We start from the raw sequence: 26,053 nt of genomic DNA on the forward strand, positions 1-26,053 counted from the left end.
ATGGTGAGAAAAGAGTCTGGGGATTAGATGGATCCAAGGTGAGAAAGGGCAAGCTGTATTAAGGACAGTGGATAATGAGGAAGTACAGAAGTGCTGGAAGCAACAGAGAAGTGGGAGCATGCTTATATTTTGGGGAGAACTATTAGGCGGTGCTGGATGCAGGGATTTATAATTCCTTCAGAAAAATTTCAAAATTCTAATCTTGAGATAGCCCAACACAAACACAATGGATGAGGAAAGGAACACTGTAGTAAATTATGAACTGGAATTTAATTAGCAAAGAAAGTTAAGCAAAGAGCAATTCAAAATCCCTTGCTTGAGACGGGCTTTAGTTTCTAAAGCCCTCAGAAAATAAGCTTAGTCATACAAGGAGAAAATTTGGAATGGAGATATTGTTCCCACCTTCACTATCAATAAAAACTAAGATCCCCCAATATATGTGATATATTTTTCTTTCAAGTAAGTGACAGTACAAATTGAAGAGATGATAGATTCAGAAAAGCCAAGATCATGGGTTAGCATAGGATAGGTCTGCTTATTACCTGCTATGAGGGAGACTAGCACATTTATGTAGGATCTACAAGCTCATTTCTCAACTGGAATAATTTGTTACCTTGAATTAACCTCATTCTCTTTATTAGCTTCCATTAATGATATCAGTGAGTGACTATAGGGGTATGATTTTTTCATGCTTTTCATTTTACAGTAAGAACTTGTGATCAGACTATATTCTTATGTCTCCTTAATCATAAATATGAAAGAAACTACTCAGCTAACAAATTGGAGACAGAATGACATAGTTTAGTGATGACTAGAATAACAGAAGGGGCAAATGGATAGAGTCAGGGTTAAACATGACACTTTGGCAGCAGTTTGAGTGTCTTGATTCAGTATTATTAGAGATGTTATTTGATGTAAACCACTCAATACTTCTGTGTGACTTCCTCTGTCATAGAATTGCTGAAAAGCTAAACAAATCATCTTATAGTTGTGCTTGACACATGGTAGGTAGTCAGATTGTATTAGCTATTATTGCTCTTAGTCCCGGCTCTGGCTCAATTAGTTATTATGCCAATCAAGACTGTTAACTTCCTTGGAATTTAGTTTCCTCATCTTTAAAATGAAAGCATTGGACTAGATGCTAGAAACTATCTCCTTAGTAAATATAGTCATATTCTTTTTAATATCTTTATCTATCAGTTGTATTGGCTGTCTATTACATATTATTAACTATACCTTAGAAAAATGGTTTATACAGATATTTTATTGGCCTTAGAGAATTTATAAAATATAAAGGATATGTATTATAATATATAAAAGACATCCTGTTTTAGCAATAAAAAACTGACTCCTTTACAAAAAAACTGAACTTCCCATAACTATTTTCTTTTATGGAGCTAGAAAGAATTGGAAAGATAGACTGCATACCTCTCTGATACTACAGCTACCTCTCCCTGTGGTGACCACTCACCTCTATGGGATTTATGCCTTACCCAGCTACTTACAATTGTGCTTAGGTGCTAATGTGAGTACATTCAGACTCTTTTTCTTACCTGATACTTCTGCCTTAAAACCTTCTCTGCTCCTCCACCCTGGAGAACGAGATTGGGCAATACAGATCACTTTTGCTTTTCCTTGGAATCTTATCAAGTCCTAGGAATTCCTTTTGTTTTTGCCCTTACTGGTCCTCCTGACCATGTCAGATCTCCAGAGCTGAAGACACATGGCAACTAAAGGAACACCTGGCACCAAGACAAAAAGAATGAAGGAGAAGGAAGGCAGATTCAGTTGATTTCCTGATTCTTGTCCTCCAAAGGTTCTTGTAGTCAACCTTGGGCAAGGATTTGCTGAGGCATTGCCACAAATGGTGTTTTTATGTTCTTGATAAAACTCTAATATCTGTATTTCCTAAGGAAGTTAGAGAGAAAATCATAGGTGAATGAAAGCAAGTGAAAGGAGCATGGACTTGAGAATCAAAGGGTCATGTCTGTATTGAGAATCTTAGTCTGCCTCTTTCCGGAGGCAGATACTTTTCTAGACTTCTGTTTTCTCAGCTGTGAATGGGCAAAACACCTAACAGGTTTGTTTTGAAAATTCAGTGAAAAGATATAACCAGAAAACTGTCATATAATAAGACCTCATTCAATGTCATTATTACCCTTTCCCACCCCAACTTCCTACAGCAGGCCCTCTTCCTTTTTTCTCTTGATACTCACTTCCTCTGGTTGGTTTGTTATGCATTCAAACTGTGGTAGAAAATAAGTTGTTACTGGTAATTTTGAAAATTCCTTTATACTACCTCATCCAGAAATATATTATCTTAAATGACAAAACAAAATTTTCTGTTGCTTGTTTAAAATACTTCAAGTATTTTGTCCTTTTGATGCTTTTTGGATGCTTTAGAACTCAGAACATTTTAGTAAGGACCTACTAAAATTCTGTAGGTGCTCCATCCTCAGAGAGCCTTTTCTCTGGTCTCTGTTTCTATCCCTGGAGAAGTCATTCAGCATTTTCCCTTTCTCTGAATTGTGTACAAATATTTAGTGGAGGATTGCTATGGTTTGAACATGCAGTGTCATCCTAAGGCTCGTTGTTGAAGGCTTGGTCCTAGCTGAGAGTACCAACTCCAGGTAATTGGATCATGGTGATGCTAACCTCACCAATGGGTTAATCCACTGATGAACTCATGCTAACTGGAAAATTAGGAAGTGGGGCCCGGTTGGAGGAAATAGGTCACTGGCAGCTGCCTTTGAAAGGTATGTCTTGTCCCCATGCCCTTCTTCCTGTTCTGTCTACTACTTGATTGGTAGGAGGTCAGCAGCTTTCCTCCATCATACCCTTCTGCCATGATGTTTCAGCTTTGCTTCAGGCACATAGCAATGGAGCCAACCAACAATGGCCTGACACCTCTGAAATCATAAGCCATAGTATCCTCCTTTAAGATGCTTTTCTCAAGTATTTGTCACAGCAATGGAAAAGTGACTAACACAAGCACATATCTTAACGTAGTGAAAAAGGTATGTCATTTATCTACCTTCCCAGACGGAGAACTCCTCATGGAATGTCCATAGACCCTTGACTCTCTTCTTGAGTTTGTTACTACCCTAGTCCACTCCTGACTAAGTACCTAATGCTCTTGTAGCACTCCCCTGGCTTCCAAGGGCTCCTCAATACCAACCTGCATTTAGCCCTAACTTTCTACAAGGTCTCCATGTTTTCAGTCATTCTAATTCATCCCCCTGAAAGTGTTTTTGACCTTTCATCTAATCTTAATAGCCAAGCTTTGCAAACACTAAACAGCTAATCAAATAAAACAATTTATGCCAAAATGTTATCAGGTAATCTTCTAAAATATATATTATATGTACTATTCGTCTATTCTGATATTTGCCTTAAAATGTAACTACTAGAATCTTTATCAGACATTGTACCTGAATAATGAATATCTTTTGTGGCCAAAAAATACTCTTTCTTTGTTAAATATAGTCTCTTACTGTGGGACTAGCTCCGTAGCCAAATTCTCTCAGATTAAATCTCTGTTACTTTCTGGATGAGAAAGGATTTTGTTTTTGTTTTTTTTTTTTTTTTCCGGTGCTGGGGACCGAACTCAGGGCCTTACACTTGCCAGGCAAGCGCTCTTCCACTGAGCTAAATCTCCAACCCCTCTGTTACTTTCTGATTGTATCACCTCAATCAAGTTATTTAAGTTATCTTGCTTCATATCTAAAGCAAATTTTTTCAGATGCAAAATGCATATGTAAGAAAAATTTCCTTCCAGGAATGTCCTGGTGATGAATTTGATTTAATACATGTAGTATGGTAAGGAAGATTCTCTATCCCTTGTATTCCAGCTGCTTGGTCACAAATTGTAATTCCACACAGTGAAAGATTTCATTTAAGAAAATACAATCCAATGTTTACCTAAATTTAGCATTCTGTTGGACAAAGGATGGGACAAAGAACTTGTAAGGGCACACACTCACACCAAGAGCATTTCTTATGATATATAAGTATAGGCTATGCATGCCACACACACGTTTATGAATTAGATGTTTCATGTGCACGTTTGGTTTTGTTTTTACATCAGCAATGTGAACATGAGGCATTAGTAATATAGCTGATATCTAGAAATATAAACATTATCTGCCTGCCTAATTCACAGGGTGTCATTAAGATCAAATGGGCTAAAAACTTCCCAAGGTCAATTTTAAAGTGTGATGCAAATAGTGGCCTTCCACTGTGACCTTTTTCAGAGAAGGTGCAGTTCCTGTCACAGTGCCTGTCAGACAGTAAGTGCTGATTGTGCAAAATGATTTCTTAGGGAGAATGCATTTGCACCAGGCCAGGGCAATACTTCAAACTTCATCCCAAAGAATGAGGCTACAAGACTTGATATGTATAACATGTGAGAAATTTTAGGGATTTTAGATATTCTTTTATTTCCATGTTTTTGAAAATGTTTTCTAACATAGGAAATGTCATGTAAGCAGCTTTCACTTACAGTATTTCCTTAGTAATTTCCTGGACCCACGTGGGTGCATGTCCTTCCTCTGCTCTTGGCAGCCCTTAGATCTCTCTTCAAATCATCACAGTATTCAAGGAACAGCAAAATCAATTTCTGCTGGTTGAGTGAATGGATAAGGGGCTGAGTATTTTTCATATTTAGCCAAAAGAACAGACTCTTAAAACATTTCTAACAATCCTGCATTCCCTAAGTTTTCATGTCTTAAGGAATTTTTGTTTAAAGAAGACTAGCATGAAAACAGTAAGTCTTTCTTTAGACTGGTTGTCATGAAAATTATTTTACAACAATTCACAATATTAATTGCTGCTTTCACCACTGTAGTTTGTTTATTGCCACAAAATCACAGCATATCAAATTCTTGTCCCCTGACAGTATTCACTAGAGAAATACAGAGGATTAGATGCTACCCCAGAGATCTGTACACATGGACCTTGGTTAATTGAGGAGAGAAAAATGCATTAGTCAGGCTTCATTTTAAGAGCAAAGGAATAAAGCTATGGATGACAACAGATACATCTGACTTAATCAGCATCGATCATTTTCAAATTCAGCAGATAAATCCATCTTCCTAAAATTAATTGAAATCCAATAAATGTACAATGTACATAGATCAATTGCTTCCCATAATGAAGTTACTTGAGCTAGTCATGTTTAAAAATTGTGGATGAGAGCCTCATGGCTCTTGCTTAGAATAATTTTCATGAACAGATATTCAGGACTAAATTTAAGTGTCATTTCAGGCCAAGAGCATGGTATGTATTGAAGTAATGTTTATCTTCTTATACAGGGAGGGTCTTATTGATAAAATTTCACTCCATACAAGGTTTGTTCTGACCATAGAAACTGTACTCTGTATTAGACTATATCTATCTATCTATCTATCTAACTATCTATCTATCTATCTATCTATCTATCTATCTATCTATCTATCATCTATCTATCTATCATCTATCTATCTATATCTTAATGCTTAAAGAATGAGTGAAGCTTCTTCTGGGTACTATTTATTTCCATCCCCAGAGAACCATACCAGGTTATTGCAGGATTTCTCTGCCTTGTCAATAAATCTTCTTACCTCTAGTACCAATAACTTTTTTAGATCAATTGAACCCTGGGTCTTACACATGCTAGGCAAACACTTTATCACTGAACCACTTCCTCAGCTTTTTCATCAGATCAAGATTCCAAAAATACCTATTTGATTTTGCCACTCTCATGCTCAAAACTTTCATTGACTCTTTGACTCCTTCTGGAATTAAATCAAAATACTGTGGCTTATATGCAAAGGTGTCCTATGACTAGTTATGGCATCATCTACAGTTTAAGTCCAAGCCCAGACCTACAAGTCCCTAAATGATTCTTTCAATATGGTTCATCTCAACTCTCTCTTCCATGCTTTGCTTCCTACCAGTCTATGCCATCCCCAAAATTGGAATAACCCTGTAACCTTTTATTGAAATGCTTTAAATACAAGTTTAGTACTTAGATTCTTTGTAGCTCAATTTCTATCATATCATCCTAGAGATTTCTCCCTGTACGAATTCCTATAAATTCTCATTGGAATGATTTTTTGCCATCTAAACCAATATTCCACAGTGTTCCTGTCTCTAGTTTCTTTTAAAAATTGTGTATCATGTAACTGTTTTTGTTTTGTTTGGTATGACTTGGATTTCTTTTATTTTTATTTTATTAGCATAAATTAATTATACAAAGAAGTCTCACTGTAATATTTCTATCATTCATTCACATGTGATACAGTTTTATGGAGACATCTAGACTTAGATTTATGTGTGTCGGTTGTGTGTATATGTGAGACATTTTTAAAATGAGGCTTAAATTTCACTTATAGATGAAGAGTTGTTTTGATTCTTTTTCGGCTTTGGCAATTTGTGTTTTTCAAGGAATTTTCCCAATTCATCTAAAATATTGAATTTTTTGTACACATCTATAGTCTCTGTTTCTGTTTGGAGTTTTTTTTTTTGCTTTTAAACTCACCCATCAACTTTTTTCTATAGCATCTAAGTTGCTATTAAGCTCATTCATTGAATTTTAAACTCCATCAATTGCATTTTCAGTTCTAGAATTCAAGTTGGTCCTTTTTTATAGGTTCAATTTATTTCCTCATTTTTATGATCTTAAAAATCTTTCAACATATTTACAAAATTGGTGAGCATTCCTAATCTGAAAATCCAAAATGTTCTGAAATCTAAAATTTTTGGTACCATAGTTTCATATTTTAGAACATTTTGGATTTTGGAATTTTAGACTACAGATGCTCAACCTGTAGTCTTTATATAAATACTCCAAAATCCAAACTCTGAAATGCTTCTGATCCCAAGCATTTTAGATAAGAGATATTCAACCTGTATGTATTAAAAATCTTGTCAGCTGATTCATCTGGTCAGTCATTTCTGAGTCTTTTTCTACTGATTGACTTTTTGTAGTTACATTTCCTAGTGTATTTCTATGCTTACTGCATTATTATTGGATGCTGGACATTTTGGATGTTTCATTGTTCTCTGGGTTTTGTTGTCGTCCTATAAAGAGTATCAAGTTTGTTTCAATCAAAAAGCAACTTACTTGGGAATCTGCACTATCTGTTCATTGTTTGTTGTTTCATTGAGTAAGTGCTGGTCTTGCAAGGACAGGCCTTCTCCTAAGTCATGGCTTTTTTATGATCTCTACTGAACATTCCCAGGTGCATTGAGGACTCTTCACTGTAGCTGACTGCAACTTGAACATGGGTCAGCTCTAATGCTTGCTGAATTTAGAGTTGCTTGGAAATTATTTCAATTTTGTGATGTGTCCATAGGTATGGACAGCTGTGTTTCACCAAAGACCCACATACAGTCCATTTCAGATAGCAGAGCTCTTGCTTTGTGCATTTCCTTCCTTCATTCATTACTCTGTCCTGCTATTCCAAATCCCTCAACTTCTCCAAGGTCTTAGTGATACTTCTGTGCTTTGCCTGGGTTGGTCCTTCTGCCTCTGTCTCTGCCAGCAAGACTGGGTGGTCATAGGGCTCAACTTTCTGATGTCTTCTTTCAGGAATCATTGTGTGTGGTGCCTATGTCTGAAAACATTATTCTATGTGTTTTGCCTAGTTTTCTAGCTGTAAACAGGAGGGATAGTGAAGTATTGGTTGCTTCATGAGGACCAAAATGGGGTCTAATATTCCTCAAATACAATTATCGTAATCAGATTTTTTTTAATTTGAAGAGACTTTCTTTTAGAAAATATAATTGCTAATCAATTTTCCATGTAGTGTATGCAAATATATTTTCATTTTAAAACAAATTTATTTTTTGAATGATATTTCTATGTAACTTTTGGAATTTATGACATGATGCATTGATAAGATTGATGCATATTAAATTTTACTGGTCATAACCTCTGTAATCTGCCATACTAATTTTCTCTGGCAAAGTTTACCACTGACATAATTATGGCTAAAGACAATGTTATCATACAGTCCTCATCTTATCTAATTTTGAAATTATTTTCCCCATCCTTTCTGAATCATAAGTCTCTCCCAGTAGACCTCCTTCCTGTCTAAAAATTGTCCTTTGGTAATTTCTTTTCTTCTAATGATTGCTGGAGTATGTTCTCTAGGACTCTGCTGTTTGTCTTTTCCTAACTGGCTGTCTCTGGGCAAGTTCATTACTCTGGGTTTCCAGAGGCACTTTATACTGAGGACTCCCAATTCGTATTTTTTTTTAAAAATACAATTCAAGCCTCTCTCTCTCTTTCTCGAGCTTGAGACTTAAATGCCTCAACTGTCTACCATTGAGATGTTTCAGATACTTTTCATGTCCAAAACTGACCTCATCATCTTCCATAAATCTTTCTTTCTGTATAACTTATTTTAGAAATTCACCAAGCTGTTCATAACAAAAGCCAGAAGTTACCCTAGACTTGAAATTTTCTTTCAGCACTGATTTTACTAAGTCCTGTAATTTATAACTTCTCTAGTCCTCGGTTAAGTTCCTCTGTCTTCCTTTCATGGCAGTGACCTAAAGAACAGTGGTGTGTAGTTTCGCATACTCCCATGACACCATTCACATTGCTGCTATTGAAAATAGATAATGGAATTTAATAATATCTGATACTCAACTGTTAAAAAGGAATGTTTTTCTCTTTTGCCTATGGATAAGGGTCAAAATCCACATTCCAGAATATGGCAAAGAAAGCTGTCTATATTTTGTCTCCCATCTGTGTCAATTGTGACCTTCTTCCTTTGCTGCAGAAAAACTACCATAATCACTGTAAATGTCAGGTTGCTGGAGTGTCCTTAACATCCCTTTGATTTTTTTTCCTTCTAACCCTGTTCCCACTACTAATGCACATGTGTAGCACTGGAACACTGCACGGGTGTCCTGTGAACAAATGAGAGAATAAATTAACATTCAGAATAGGCAATGAAAACTGAAGGATTATGTTTCATTATATGTGACTGTAAGTATTCTAACATTCTTGAGTTCTGTTAGACTGTCAATAATACTTTCACTTCCTTAGTCTTGATTTGGCCCAATAAAAACTTTTTGGAAAATTAAACAAATTTAGGAAGAATAGTGTTATGAGCTATAAATATAGCTCATTGTGCATAGTCGGTTTTAGACTAGAGAATTTAATGAAATGAGAATCCTTTATTACATATTGCTCATTTTGCCTTTTATTATATATATATATATATATATATATATATATATATATGCTTTATTACTGCTGAAGAACACTTCTCCATTGCTAGTTTATTTATAGCTCTTAAGATCACTTCTGAACCTTTGCTTTCCATTATTTTAAAATCAAAATAAAGTAGGACTGGCACTCATAATGGTATGAGTAGTTGGTACAAGTAACCAATTTGTTATTGTGCAACTTTATTTAAAGTTTGGCAGAGCGTATGATCATAAGTTGTGGAAGAACACGTAAAATGTAATACCTATCTTTCCCCATCTTTCTTTTCTCTTCATTTATTTACAGGCATACTTTCCACTTCCTCAGAAATGCTTTTAGATTAAGTAACTGGCACTACTCAATGTGAAGTTTCAAACCTTCATTTCAGAAGCTGCAACATATGCTGGCTTAAATAGACAAATAATTATTTTTTAATTAGAAGTTTCCTGCCTATGATCCACAGGATAATTTAAAAGAGGAAAATATCCAGAGATGTGTAGAGGACGGGTAACATGAAGGAGTGTTAGTATTCACCCTCAGAAAGCAGGTGATGGAAGCTAACTGAAAATAGATAGGTCAACTGCTTAGTCAGTACTTGCTAGGAGCACATTGGTTATTCTAAGATCAAAAGTGAAAAGAATGTAACTGTCATGGGTCGGTTAAGCCATCTGGAGAATCAGTGATGTGCTTGCAGCACACTGGTAAATTATAATTAAAGCTGGTTCTATAAATACAGAGGGAGACAGAGTAAGGGTGAGAGAGAAAGAGAACAGGGAAACACTCACCTCCCTTTAGTTATATAAGAAGGGTCTTTGAGCATTTGGTGCTAGTCTGCAGTTGTGTGAAGGAAAGGAAAAGAAATCAAGAGATTCTGGCATGAAGATCATGCTACCATATTAGCTTAACTGTAAATTTAATATGAAATGATGATCTTTGCTAAGCTATGGCATTCATGAATACAGGCTACAGGAAGGAATTGATAAAATTGTGAGAGAGACTTTTAGGACAAAACCAGTGAACTTGGAAAGGAGACAGAAAAGAGAAAGTGCTGTTTCCCCTTATTTAAACTGTGTTGACTTTTTCAAAAGCATATACACAATAACAATATGGCACTTTCTGAAATGAACAAAGAGACATGATAGACTACATTGGCCCTTGATGAGCCATGAAATTCTATATTAAAAATGAATAAAAGTCATAATGCTAAATCAGCTTCCTTGCAGTAGTGTTTTGTTTTTCAGATAGGCCTTCACATTACCAATTACCAGATTCCTGCAGGTGGGATAATATTTTCAAAACACTCACTTTAAGGAAAAGAAAATACAAACTACAAAAGTGAAACTATAACCTTGAAAAGAATCACCTTGCTGAGAATATGTCTCCAGCCATGCATGACCCTCCCCAGGCTTCGTCTTTCAAAGCAGACTTGCTGTTCACATATCTTAGTGGGATATAACCTCCAACATAAAGAATAACTGCCACTCTATCTTGTTAATCATCCATCCAGAATTTTTTTCATAGTAATCATGGCAGTTGGAAATGATTTGCTTTGGGAAGGAAATGGGGAGAGAAAACAATAAGAAGGCTGCAAAGGTAGTATAATTTGGTATACTCCTCAAAAGCATAAGGATATAACTATGGTTAGTGAGGAGAACAAAAAGTATTATAAACATGACAGAGATGATTCTCATTAATTCAATCTATGTACCCCAGCAACTGGTTTCAGTGCTTTGTAAACAGTATTTTGTTTATTACAGGAAATGTTGTTTTTTTTAATACTTGCCATTTTTTTTATTATTCATATGTGCATACAAGGCTCTGGTCATTTCTCCCCCTTGCCCCCACCTCCTCCCTTACCACCCACTCTGCCCCTCCCTCTCCCCCCCACCCCCTCAATACCCAGCAGAAACTATTTTGCCCTTATTTCTAATTTTGTTGAAGAGAGAGTATAAGCAATAAAAGAAGGAATGAGGGTTTTTGCTGGTTGAGATAAGGATAGCTATACAGGGAGTTGACTCACATTAATTTCCTGTGCGTGTGTGTTACCTTCTAGGTTAATTCTTCTTGATCTAACCTTTTCTCTAGTTCCTGTTCCCCTTCTCCTATTGGCCTCAGTTGCTTTTAAGGTATCTGCTTTAGTTTCTCTGAGTTAAGGGCAACAAATGCCAGCTAATTTTTTAGGTGTCTTACCTATCCTCACCCCTCCCTTGTGTGCTCTTGCTTTTATCATGTGCTCAAAGTCCAATCCCCTTGTTGTGTTTGCCCTTGATCTAATGTCCACATATGAGGGAGAACATACGATTTTTGGTCTTTTGGGCCAGGCTAACCTCACTCAGAATGATGTTCTCCAATTCCATACATTTACCAGTGCAGGAAATGTTGTTATACACACTTTACATAAGAAATAACAGGTTTGGAAAGGCAACATAAGCTAAGGGATCTTGGCTGATAAATTGTGTAAGTGGGTTTCAAGTTCATCTGATCCCAACCATGTGTTCTTACCTTTGTATTGTATCATGTCTCCTCTGATTCTTACAGTTGTTTTATAATGAACAATTGCATTATGTCAAATAAACCTAAGTAGGATTATAAAATCAAAGATAGAAATTTGAGTTCTAACAGCGTTGAAAAATACATTTTCTATTAAAATATCATTTAAAAATTTTTGAAACATTTTCTCACACCTTAGATCATCAATCTTTACAATATTCCAGGTTGAAAAAGAGCAGAGCCATTATTTTTTCTACTGTACAGATGAAGTTACTGGAACTCAGAGATCAACTGGTTTGTCTGTGGTTGCAAAACTTGCAAAGTGAGATTTGGATGCACGTTTTAGGATTTTCAGCTCCCTGTGGTTCCATTACTCTGCTGTCCTGAGTAGTATGGCCGCTGGTATAGATTCACTCACACATTTCAGTTTTACTCTGAATTTCCTAAAGTAGTACCACTCAGGTATTTAGAGTCTATAGGACCCATTTCAGTATGTTTAGTTAATGTTTGCATTAAGGCTTGGTCAATCCAGTTTTCTTAAAAGCCATAATTTTAGCCTCTATAATAATATAAATTATAGTGATCAAAGTTAGTATTGATAATTATTTTAACTGTAGCATTAAGAAAGCATCACTTAGGAGAAATGGATGCCTTATCTGTTAAAAAACATAAGGCAAACTAACAATTATTCTGATATTTATGAAAACCTGTAGTGTAGTTTAGTGCATCCTTATTCTGAAAGATGTTTCTCCTACAAGAGCAAATGGCTAGTTCAATAAGAGAACAGACTCTACTCCAAAAATGTAAGTTCTTGGCATATTGCAGGCTCTTGATAAAATATCTGACCTCCTTGGCATCATCACTTCCTGTACTATCCTTACTGGGTTTCCTATTTCCTAATGAAGTAAGTTACTCAATTTTAATCTAATTGGAACTCAGTATATTAATAAATGTACTATTTCTATATGTATGTACAGAGTATGTCAGTGAAGTAAAAGTACAAAATGTTTATATCATTGTGAGAATATTGATCAGATGCAAAATTGTAGCAGTATAAGTTGAAAATGAACTATCAAAATGTGCTGACAACCCAAATAATTAGATTACTTGAAATTTCTTTGCACAAAAGATAGGATAAAGAAGAAGCATTTACTTGTGTGAAAATTTGCAAAGTGATGTCACAACATTGTTCATTTCTTTGGACCCAGTATTCCTAATGAATAGGTCACTTTGCCAATAACATCAACTAACAAATGTGAAGTGAGTTGAGCATGGGAAAGGAATGGGAGATGTGCTTGAACAGGTAACTCAGGTCATTCTAATGAGTTTTTCTCCCCACTCCTAACTCCTTTCACTGAAAATTACTTTCTATATTTCTTGGCACTCAAAATTACAGTTGCAGTGCTGGAAAACTTTTCCTCATTAAGTTCTGGTGTATGATACATGGCTATAATTTTATAACAAATAAAATTAATTGTCATGTATTGTTAAATATTTAAGTATGATATGTACATGAATTCCGATTGCATCTTTATTAGAAATGAGGAAAAGAAAAAACCCATGCCAAATGAAGACCAACCTAGACCTGAATCCCAGACTTAAGTAATGAACCTCAGTGTCTAGCAAAATGGAGATACTTCTGCCTCTCATGTGAATAATTAAGAATACTTGCTTATAGTATGAATACGAAATGTTCTCCACAAACTTATGTGTTTAAGGTTTTGTCCTTATTTAGTGGTGCTATTTTGGGAGGTGGTAGGAATTTTAGGAGGTGGAGCCTTTAAGGGTATCTTGTCCCTGGTCCCCTCCTGTCCCTCTCTCTGCTTCCTGGCTGCCATAAGTAAGCAATTTTTTTTCCTCCACACCCTTGTCCTGTGATGTTCTGCCTCACCAGGTCCCATAAACAATGGATCATACTAATCATGGATTGAAACCTCTAAAACTGTGATCAAAATAAACATTTCCTTTTAAAAATTTTTTTCTGTCAGGTATTTGTTACTGCAACACAAGACTGACTGACATTTAGTGAGAAAACAGATGAAGGGCTCCTGGTATCATATGTGGTTTATAGTACTTGTTCAATAAAATGCTCAAGAAAATACTTGCTCTTTCCCTCATCTCAGCTGCTCACAGTCACACTTTAGTAGCCCTTCCTACTACACAATTTGAGTTGTTAATTTCTGTAATTTGATTTCCTTTTAGAATCTGAACATGGGCTTGGTGTTCTACTGGGGCCACAGGTCAGGTATGGCATTTTAATGGAAGCAAAAGCCTACCGAGGGACAACACATTCACTGGGGCTGGAGACAGAGGGTCACAGGTGGCCATTTGGAGTGCAAAATCAGAGAAGTCAATACTCCCAGGCTGAGGCTAGGTCTTCCCTGAATTCACTTTTTGTCATCTTTTCATAATTCCTTAATCTTTCTCTTCGGGAGAGGTTTTTTGTTTTTTTTTTTTTGGTGCTGGGATCGAACCCAGGGCCTCACGCTTTCTCACATATTCCATCTGGCAACAAACATGCTCTTAATCTCTCAATCCAAGACATTTTTTTGCGTGTGATAAACATTCTGTGCTGGCTATTCAAGTGTTAATCATTTGATGCTGCCTAGCCATTTGTGATGTGACTAAAATGTGAAAGGCTAACTTTGCTCATCCTGTTATGGGAGAGAACAGACAATATAATTCCTTTCTTAACCTGGACATTTCTTAGGAGGAAATATGGATATCAAAGTCAACTTTTCATAATTTTGTTCAAACTCTTTTCTGTCATTCACATATCTTCAAATGGAACTTGCTTCTTGACTCTCATAGAATCCATGTCTGCTCTCTTAACTTCAGGTAACAAACCACTGTAAAATTGTTTCTATTGTGTTTCTCTTGAACCTCTAAGCTTTTGTATGGTTGATCATCCAACTTTATATTTCTTCTTTTTCTGTCCCCAAAATAAGTGGCATGGTCAATTGGCAAGTCCAACTAAAGACACAGTGTCATTGGAGACCTATGGCAGGTTTGGTCTCTCTGAAGAAAGAATTCAAGGGAGACACACAGAGGAGTTTTAACAGAATGAGATTTATTAAAGATAAAGTTAGATTAATTGAAGAAAAAGCAAAGGTGAACCCTTAAAGGAGATTGAGGACAGGCAGTTTGACCAAGCAGCCAAGTGCTCCAAAAACAAAAGTATAACCTCCAGACAGGAAGATAGGATGAGAGCAGGACTCCTGACCAAGCAGCTGAGTGCACTGAGCTTTCAGTCTTTGGCACTTTTATGGGCTATAAGAAGTTAGACAAGGTAATTTTATGTACATAATTACGAAGTTTTCCAAAACCTAAGATGACTTTTCCAAGAACCAGAAGATGGGGGTAGTTTTACATAATAAGTTGCCCTTAGGGTCAAAACAATGATTTGAAGGTTGATACTTGCATGAAACCAGAGCTATAATGAGATGCAGATGAGGCCATTATCTAACCTTTAGGGTTGGGAAAATCCCTGTGGGAGATTGATGGTCACTGCACCAAGAAGTAGTCTCAACTGAGGGCAACTCTGGGATAATGGTATTGTAGTAGGATGTTTGGCAAAATGTACAGAGACTCGGTACTGCACCTGCTCTCCTGATCCTTTGTGTCATTGCTCCCTCTCAGCCTATCTACCCCCATCTCACAATGACAAAAAAACTTATTCTAGTCCATTCCTTGGTTATTGGGCTATGGAAGAGTTTAACGTACTCCATGACTCATTTTTCTCATCTATAAAATGGGAATGGTCATTTTAATATAATTTCCCATTTGGGTACTTTCAGAAGAACCAAGCATAAGGGACAGTCTCACTGGGACCACACAGCTCTTGAGACTTCTGGTAGATGGGGGTTTATGGTGATAGACTTTTAGATACTGCCTGTGGTGCTACATAGTGACAGCCTTGGGGACATAAGGAGGTTGTGGTGATTGCTTCCTCCTGGCTCTACCATTCAAGAAGAACTCCACAGCTAATTGGTGGACCACAATCACAGCAGTATGGATCTGCGGTTTTCATGCTTATTTTATTTTTTGATGTACTGGGGTTTGAACTCGGGACCTCACACTTGTTAAGCAGGTGCTCTATCACTTCAGCCATTCCATCAGCCCTGGATCTGTGGTTTTAATCATCAGCTCTGGATGACTTCAAAAGATACAATAGAAATTTTGTTGTTTGAACTCATATAAACTTTACTGAAAATATCTATGTCACTTGAGAGGCAGTAGCAAAAATTACCTTAAGAATGTTCTAGGTGCTGAATTGATTAAGGAAGCAAGCAGTTATAAAAATCTATTAGAGCCAACCTTTGATTCTCTGTATCTCAAAATGACCTCTTTCTCAGGTCTGATTTAAATCTTACTTGTCTGTGAGGAAAAATAAAATCCTCATTTTCATTCTGCTTTGTAAGGAATTTCTTTAGCCTGTTCTATGATTATCAGCATATCGCTTTTAAAATCAGCTTAGCAGATTGACTGTGACCTTTCCAATTGCAACCTAACAGCTTCCTTTTTACCAACTGGAGATTGTGGTTTTGGCAATCAAATTATTCAAGGTGATTTATTAATGTTTGCATCTTTACACAGACTCACTCAGATCTACCTCACTGGCAATTTTCCTGATAATAAAGAAAAAGACCATAATAACTCCAAATCTGAGCTGAATTTGCTTGGAGAATTTTGATTGTTTCATGCCTGATGACTTTACAGTAAGTCCCAAGTCTGTGGTCAGGAAATTTGTGAGTGTGAGTCAGACAGAAGAGAAACTTAATAAAACAGCAACAACCAACAGCTTCGGCATTCCACACAGCAGTGCCATGAAAACTCAGGCACTAATAAACTGGCTTCCAAACAGTCTTCCTGGGAATATCTGTGTGCTGCAGAAGGCTCCTTCTTCCTGCAGAATCTTCTGTACTTTCCTGTGAGAAGCCTAGGAAGCAGAACTTGCTGTGCTCCTGTTCTTTAATCACTTGTGCTGCAACACCGGATGACATTATTGTATCATTCAACCAGCTGACAAGGAGAGATGAAACATTACTTCAACAGCAATACATTAAAACTCCAAACGAGTCCATGGAACTGGGTGACCTCCCATGAACGCTTGCTATATGACTCAGAAGCAAGATGCAGCCAGCTTGTGGCCAAGATGGATTTTGAGAAGAGGCAAATTCTGACTTTGTTCTGCCTCACAGAATTCACGATGTGCTGCAGACCTAGTGCTCCCTGGCACAAAGAGAGAAACTGGCAGAGTTGTATACAGCATATTACTAAAAGGGCTCGAAGGAAATTTATTTTAACTGAAAAAAAATCACTGCTCATAGTGATTTCAAATCCTGATGGTCACTAGAAGTCTCTTCTGGATAGCAAATCTCTTTCTTGAGCACTTATTGTGTGCACTTAGATCAAAAAGGAAAACCCAAATCAAAAGGACAAAGTCTCCTTTGTCCCTGGTTCCTTCTGCGAGGCAGATCATATTTCTGTAGTTTCAAGTCTGACAATTTGCATTAGCATATCATCTGCCTGGTTACCAAGAAAATGTGCCTGAAGTAAAAAACAGGAGCAAGTTCACGGTCATTAGGCCTGCATCATGAGCGTGAATCAGCAATTTGGAGGTTGCAAAGCTGGGCTTGAAACAGGCCAGGGAGCCAGCACAGCATGCGGGAAACTCCAGGCTGCCGACTGGGTCTGACCACACCCTGGGTGCACAGCATCTACCCTTGCTTAAGGAAGGGGCTGAGGGACCCATGATGCAAGAACTTCCTTATTGTCACATAGCTTCATTTTCTGACTCTTTTAACAAATACCAATCAATTATAAAGGCAAAAAGTACATTTGACAGTACTTACAGATGAATCTTTGTTTTTGACAGAAACAAATCAATGAAAAAATTTGTATATTCTGATTTTCTTTGGACATCTTAAGTCATTGGTACTTGAAAGCAGTGCTAATACTGTGACTGATTTATGCCATGCATAATAAATGCAAGAGATGCAAAATAGCTTTAAACTCCTATAACACTACTATCTGTTATTTCACTCCTATATCTCCTATGCATAAAACAATACCCACCTCACAATAAGCACTCAGGATGATTGACAAATGAAGTTTGTGTTTTCTTCAACCTCATCTGAGAACATCTCTGTCTGTGTTGGTTCCACAAAATGTGTACCTACAACGTAGAAACACCATAACAATGCCTTGAAAATGTTTTTTCAAACAAGCTCCCATAAAGCGCTCTTTAAAACCACATTTACCAAGTGGACAAACCAGGGCACAGGCAAGTCGTGTCTTCTGTAAAGTGAGGGGAGTCACCTGAGGGTAGAGCCAGGCCTTGAAAAGATATCTCCTGATATTCAGAGCTTCCTCACTGTACCACCATTAAGGAGGCTCTCAGTTAAAAACTTGCTCACCACTTATCATCTCTTTGGGCAGAGGCACTGGGCTAAGGCGCTGCCTCTCACCAGAAGGTTGCCATCAGGGGCATAAAATCAGTAGATCCTGTTATCAGTTATAAACCTGTAGAGCGCTTTGTTTCCGCAGACTGCTTTCTAAGGAGTCAGAATGATGAACACAGCTTCTATAGGAGCAGCATCCACAGGGCTGGGGATGAGGAGGCTGTTCCAGGGCCACTAGGAGGCTCACAAAAGGGTATCTGGGGAGGGAGATAGACAATGCTTGGGGAAGAGGAAACTTTCTCCTTCAACTCTCCCTTGCCATCTTCTCCCCAATTTGTGTGGACATGATGATGGTGTAGATTAGATGCGCTATACAAAGTCAGAATGCTCCTTTTGATGAAGTACCATTAATTTCCTGGATGCTTGGGGTATAAACTTCTTTCTGCTTTGGGTTCCATGGAGTAGCAGCTGATTTTATTTCTTTTCAAGTCAGGGGCCAAGTTTTGAGTCTCCTTTCAGGATAGGCACAAACCACTAATGAACACCACCGTCTGTGTTGAAAAAAATCTACCCTCACTACATTTCTTTTTCATTCTAGAAAAAGTACATTTTTGTATACTACTAAAGAATTTATTAGCATATGTTCCCATAATAGCACAGTCCTCTTGGGAAACCAGACCTCTTAGAGGAGAAAAGAGAAAATATTGTGAAGCTAAGCCATATGTACTTTTGTCTTGACTCTTAACAGCAAAGCAACTTTATAAAATGTGATTATAAATTATTGAAAATTTTCTTAAAGACAGGAAAATATAAATAAATGTTCTCCAAAGGGAAAAAGTTGCTATGATTGGTGTGTGTTTGTTAAATTATTCAAAAGTAGACATCAAAACAAATGTTTGTTTAGGGGTTTATTTGCTTATAATTTTTTGTCAATAAATTTAATAAGAATGAGATGTAAATGTATTTATTCAGATCCATTTTAAAGGTTCAGAAACAGGGTACCACAATGTCAGATTCACTATAATGAATGGTAGAGATCTGAGGACCAACTATTAGGGTACTATTTCACTAAAACTTATCTGTAAGCATCCATGCACTCGACCAACAGTATGGATTGGGGCAGAAATGTGAAGTCAGGTTGTGTCCTGGCTTCTCATTTTCTCATCTTTCTCAATGTATTCTGGGTAGGAAAGTGTGTCCATCTACTAATTTCCAATGGACTTCCAGTGGATCCCAAGCTAGAGTGAGGACTACCTGAGCATGAAGTCATGTGACTTGAGTAATAACTAGGTTTCCACTCTGGGAAATTTTCTGTTTTTATCTAAAAAGTAAAATTATTACTTCAAATCAATACTTTGCAGTTTGAGTGAGGTTAGTATGCCATTTTGGCTATGAAAGCCCTTTATAAATGTAGAATGTTGGCCAAATGTCAGCTAGTTTCTAAGAGGTCATCATGGCATTGGTGATCTGCTGCACTCTGATGGACGTATCATGGGCTTCAAGTATGAAAGAATTCTCAAACATCTAGATTGACTGAAGGGCTGGGGGTTTAACACAGGAGTAGTGCTTGCCTAACATGTGCAAGCCTCTAGGTTTAATTCCCAGCACCACCAAAAATAAAGGTTGACAGAAACATTTAATATGTGTATTTATTTTTATATAAACACTTGTCAAACTATGGGAAGAATAAGTTAGTGTGAATGTAAAATAAGAAAATCTAGAACACAGTCCACTTTCTTCCATAAATTATCTCTTTAAATGTGTATAAGTCACTAATACCTTTCTAGGCCTTGTTTTTCTTCTTTATAAAAAATGTGGTTTGGATGGGGCATACCGTAGCTTTAAAAAACATGATAGTAACAGAAATGTAGTGAATTGACCTTCTAAAGGGGTAGCTGATTTAATATAGTATAAGTTTTATATTAATCAGGAAAAAATTACTCAATTCACCATCAATTTCTCAAAATTCATGGTTTCTGCTGTGGTTTGTCCCCTGGGGTTATGTAGTGGAGGCTTAGTCCCAAGGGTGGAGATAGTGTGGCCCCTAGCTGGTGGGCCCTAACTGGGTGGAGATGTAGCTCAGTGGTGGGACACTTGCCCAGAGTGCACAGGCCCTGGGTCAGTCCACAGCTTCTTCCCCACAAAAAAAGAAAAGTCCATTATATTTTAAAACAGATTGCAAGTTCATGGATAACCTGGGCTACATCATGAGACCCTGTGTCAAATACACGAATAAATGCATAAATAAAAAACAAAATAAAAGATGGGGCCAACTGGGAGGTCCTTAGACCATTGAAGGCACTGCTCTAAGAAAGGATTAAAGTAGTTCTCATGGGGCCCTGGTCAGTTTTCATGAGAGTGTTATTTCAAAAGCCTGAACCTGGTGTCACCCAGCCTGTCTCCAGCTTCCTATTTGGTGATCTAATTTCTTTCTTACATGTGAGCTCCCACCATTGCCATCTGCTATGAGATAATCCAGTCAAGGGGGGTGTGGGATCCTTACCAGAACCTATACCATGCTGCTTGGACTTTTATCTTCCAAAACAATAAGCTAAATGACCACCCTTTCTTTATAAAGTTAGCCTGCCTTGAGTATTTTGTTATAGTAGCAAAAGGCAGACTGATATAATTTTCAAATAAGAAATATGATTTCCTCTTCTCAGAGGAGAGGAAAAAGCAGAAGAGGGACTTTGCACTCTGCTGAACAACCTATTGGAAGGACACATTTTGCCTGGAAAGACATGTTTTGTTTTGTTTTCCAAAAGCACTTTACACACTTACCTTGTTGAAGGTAAACTGACCTAGAATGCATCCAAGATGAACAACTTAGCCTTTGAAAAGAAATGTAACTCCCAATCAGGAAACATTTGTAGAATTTAAATGTTAAAAAGGAAAGCATGTTTAAAGGATTAAGTATCAAAAATGATGTAGCCTTGTTTCTTACAATTCTGTTGGCTGAATTCAGCATGTCCCCTTGGAATTCAGCACATCCTCTTGTCTCCTGTTACTTAAAGCTATAGATGAACATGTGTCTAGAATCAGAAGTGAGAAGCAGCAGGAAGAGGTGAGCTGGCATACAGAGGCATGGAGACATGAGAAGAACAATTATCAACAATCCAGGCACAAGATACACTTAGAGACAAGTCATCTGGACTGTTGGAAAGAGCTCTGGTAGTTTTCATCTTGTACAACCCAGAGAAGTGTTCACATAGAACTCCACTCCCATGTTTACTTTCATTCTCTCAATAATTGAGAAAATACAATTTTTTTTTTTTGTGCTGGTAAAATCTGTGGTTTCAATTTTGGTTTTTCATTGGAGGGAGGAACAATAGAGGGCAGGAAAGAAGAAGTATCAAATTGTTTAGGAAGACAGTAGAGGCACTGGAAATAGTGTTTGTGGAAAGAATATTATATTGAAACTAAGCAAGGAGGTAAATTTTCTTGCAGGGAAAATGAGGAACAAATCAATACAAGGTAAAGTAGGTGCCAAATTGGGAGAAAAAGAAGAGACAGAAACATTTTTTAGACTTGTCAAAACAGCTCATTATTGTACTGTCTGTGCCAAGGTCCTCAGAGTCAGTACATTTATTTATATTTGCTCCCCAGACCGCTATAACTATTTAGCTTGAGGATCCACCTCTCTTGAAAGACAACCATTGCTGACTTGTTATTCTGCATTCTGCCTCAGCCACACTTGACCCCTTAAATGCTGTACTTGGATCATGGCCTTAGCACAGGTTCTCTACAAGTTCATACTAAAGTTCTCCATTATAATGATTTGATCGTTGTTTAGTGAATTTAAATTAGCCTGACACAAAACCCTTCATGCTGAGCACAGTGGCATAGCACTTGGCAGACTGAGGGCAGGAGGATTACGAGCTTGAGGTTAGACTGAGCCATAGAGTGAGACCCTGTCTCATAAAAAGGAAGAAAGGAGGGAGGGAGAATGGGAAAGAAAAAGAAAGGGAGGGAAAAAGGGAGGAGGAAGGGAAGGAAGGACCACTTTCCTACTTGTCTTCTATTGGGTGGCTTTAAAAATCCACTCACTTGTGCCTCCAATAGTTAGGAGTGTCATACAGACATTTATGGAGAGGTGAACTAACAACTAATCACCTCTTTCATAAGATTACATCATGATATGACACAAAATATCACTTGGAAATTCCATTGTTTGAATTTTTACCTCTGTTCTTCCATAAAAGGACAATGTCTAACATCATTTTGAGAACATGGACCTTAAGAGATAAATGAGGAATTAAAGAACTCATCAAAGCCCATCTTTCATTTTATAGTTGAAAGAACTATGGGCGGAGCAGTTGCTATTTGAACAAGGTCATACATTACCTATAAAGAGGCAGATGAAAACTTGTCTACCGACCCCAGATTATAATTCTTCCTCACAGTACTGCCTCCTTCAAACAATGGAATATTATGGTAGATACTGTGCAGATTCTGTTGTAATTGGGCAAATTTTCCTATTGCTGGCTTTTTTGGTTTGCTCTGTTCAAACTTGGTTAAAACATTTATTTTTATGGGATCAACTTTGAGATTTTTCCAAATACTGGGAGACACCATGCACAAAGACAAAGTATACAGCATACTTAATGTCAAATTCACTTGGTGCCAGAATGATCAAGAGTGAAAAGGGAATTGTACACAAAGGCCAACATAGGATCAAATCTCCAACTTGCTTCACTTGAGAAATACACTGAAGATAAGTGGGTGATATTCATTTATACTGATACAAGTATAAATGGGGGAGGTACTTCATCATCTGACTGCCTTGTGATTTAGAAGGTCTGCCTTCAAAGATATCTCTACATGCACATAAATGACTCGGGCTCCAGAAGCCAGAGAGAATGACAGGAGAGCAACAGATCGGTCAATATCTAAGACAGTTGGTGCCAGAAGATGAAAGTAGAAACTGAGTGGCACAATGTATAGCCAGGCCTGGGTTTAGAAGATTAGTAAAGACATAAACACTGAGTATTCAGAGCACACATGTCCAAGAGGAAGTCATCTTGTCAGAAATGGTGTCATAAAGGATAAATGAGAAAAGTCATTTCTTTGCATTTGTTAGTATAGATTGTCCCAAGGGATTTGAACTATGTATCCTCACATGAGTTCCTACTTATGTTCTATTGTGCATAGATGGAAGTTATTTATGCTTAAGAAAATAAATTACAGGAAACAGGATCTTCCAAATATCCTTAGCTTTCTAAAATAAATTGCTACAAAAATAATGAATGTAATGTTCAGAATTCTAAATTTGATAAAGAAGTTGTCAATATTATCCTATTAATGTGATAAAGAAGAAAGACCTTTATGTGTTTGAACAGTTACTAATCACTAGGAACTTCCAATAAAATACCACACTTTAAGAGACCTTTTTTATTGTTATCAGACTATTCTATACAGACCTTAGATATATAGCTCAAAGATGTCTCTATATCAAAAGACATAGAGGCACTGCTATATTTGTAACGTGTGATTGGCTTCTAGCTATACTACAAAAGATGACCACTGAGTAATATTTTCTGTAGGGAACATTATCAGCTGAATATTACCAATGCTATTGATGTTTTCCAATAACTTAAACCAGGTGTCTGGGTATTCTCCAATTCAATGGGCTGATTGTTATCTGATTGCAGGGTTACATCTAATATAGTCAAGATTTACCTCAAGGTTCACAAAGAAAAGAAATCCAAGATCTACAACTCTAAGGTAGCCTACGGCCACAGGACACAATTCCATGGCTTTCTTCTGCTCTTAGCAGTTTGAGTTCTACAAACAAAAAATGCTGCCCATTTTCCAACCATGTAAGAATGGAGTCAACTTCTCAAGGACCCATGAGTGTCCAAAAATTCCATTCTTTTTTCTCAAATGGAAACATCAGCATCTTCTTTGCAAGGTGAGAAACTTTGGCACTTCACTCCTCTCTTTGGTTAAGTATTCTTCCTGGCAGAAAGCTTAGAAGTTATATTAATACTTGCTGTGTTTTATACATTCCCTTTGAGTCCAAGCCTATGTGGAAGTCCAATTGTCTAAAAAAAAAATAGAACCTGTTTGGGCTCTATTTATTGAACTGGAGTATGAGTGCTGGTAGAATCCAATATATAGGGGAATGTTACTGATTTCTACAGGGAAAATAAATCTACTGCTTGCATAGAAATTTAAATATTCAATCTACTTTGAGGTATCAAAAATATTATATTACAGTTCCAAAGCCAACTGTATATCACTCAAAAGTATACGTTAACTGAATAAGAAGTAAACATTTTTAAAATCCTGTTTTGTTATCACCTTCATTATCTGACTGAGGACAATCACCTTATTTTTATTTCATTCAGTTCATCTTTTAACATGAGATTCCCACCCATAGAAGTTGTGAAATTAAGCAAGGTTATGAACAGTGTTGGCTTAAGAAGATACTGTTTTGGGTTAACAATGAGGAGGAAAATAGCCTGTGTCTAGGTATTTAATTCCCTTTTCATGTTGTATAACTTTTTCAAGTATAATCAGGGAAGATGAAACTACAGGAGAAAATATGACATAGTACACCAAGGGGTAGAATATCAGTGCAAATATGAAGATATTATGGAGTAATATTCTTGTACCTCTAACATTTTTGTTTCATTCACCAAGTTGCCTTAGGTAATCATACAATACAAGGCAAATAACTGGGCTTAGTACACTCATGCAACTTTAAGACAATCCCCAGCTCCTTTTGCAAACATATAAGTGCCTTAAGCCCACACTGTGAGGAAATTCTGGAAGCTACCATCTTCTAATCACATAGAGATTAATAATAATAGCAAAATTTCTAAAGGAGTCTTGTCTTGAGCTCAAAATAACTCATAGCTTCCTCATCTCTTTTGCTGTTATTAAGGAGTGATGAATCTTGTATTCAAGCAATTTGTAAATAGAGAATATCAACAATGATCTTCTTAGTAGTAACACTGGTTAAGCACTTACCAAGTACTAACATACTAAGTGCTTTATTAAGCACTTACTACAGGACAAACTCTGTTAAGTACTTCTTGTGCCTATTTCTACTTGTTTCTTCCAGTAGCTTTGCATGAAATAGGTGCAATTATTTTTCCCATCTTAATAACTGAGAAAACAGAATCAATCTCAGAGTACACATGTCTTGCCAAAAGTTGCATGGTGGTGGCAGAACTGAGAGGTTAGTACAGGTTGTCTTAAAGGAGAGCCCAAGCACGTAACTTGCCATTGTAATATTGGCAAAAGATGAATGGATATTTTCAAAGTCTTGAGCATATGTGGTTTCATGGCCACTAGGAAGCTAAATATGAAAATAGCTTGGCTTGTGCAGGGCAGAAACATGTTTATTCTGTTTCCTAGGGTGTAGGCTGTTGACAGAAAGTAGACCCTGGAGAAGAGAAGCACTTGATCTAAAAAAAAATTTGCATTAAATATTCAACTTTCCTGCGGCTTTATGTGAGTACACTACCAGAGGCCTGGACAAACTGGCAATGACTCAGTCTTGGCATAAACCAACATCTACATCTGTCCTATCAAATGGCAGGTATGTTTTCACCATATGAGATCAAGAAATGGAAGTTGGGGCATACAATTTCCTACGGTTGGGGATGGTGGTGGCTACCATCTCTGTGTTTGGAGGCCTGGGATCCAGGTTGATAAGAATTGATGTGGTTGGTTTCGTACAGCTATTTTACTCTACCTGTAATCAAACACATGGAAAATGTGAGCTCTCCAGGTAAGCTAAATGCCAGCAATGGGTAGCTTAGTGCCTTTGTTTTTGCTTGATAACAGGTGTGTTTATTTCCTCTAGGATACTGGGCAAATGCCCAGGCTTTTGGCTAAGAAAGCAAAGAGTTTCAAAGGGAAATTACCAAAGGTCTGGGTCTGGCTGAAGGTTTCTGCCAACTGTTGCCATTCCAAAACTAAAGAGGAGGGGGAAGAGCCAAATTCA

The 26,053-nt window shown here is 37.1% G+C and overlaps 1 long non-coding RNA gene across 6 annotated transcripts in view; it reads left to right on the forward strand.

Moving 5' to 3' along the window:
* The window catches only part of LOC141423177 (uncharacterized), a 265,833-nt gene that overhangs the window by 195,031 nt on the left and 44,749 nt on the right, over positions 1 to 26,053 (forward strand). For all 6 annotated transcript variants that reach the window (XR_012447828.1, XR_012447824.1, XR_012447829.1 and 3 more), the window contains 2 exons: positions 23,748 to 24,007; positions 25,462 to 25,645. This is a non-coding gene — a long non-coding RNA (uncharacterized lncRNA). The remainder of the gene's footprint in view (positions 1 to 23,747; positions 24,008 to 25,461; positions 25,646 to 26,053) is intronic.

The sequence above is a fragment of the Castor canadensis genome, chromosome 1, assembly GCF_047511655.1.
Source record: "Castor canadensis chromosome 1, mCasCan1.hap1v2, whole genome shotgun sequence".
NCBI classification, from domain to species: domain Eukaryota; kingdom Metazoa; phylum Chordata; class Mammalia; order Rodentia; family Castoridae; genus Castor; species Castor canadensis.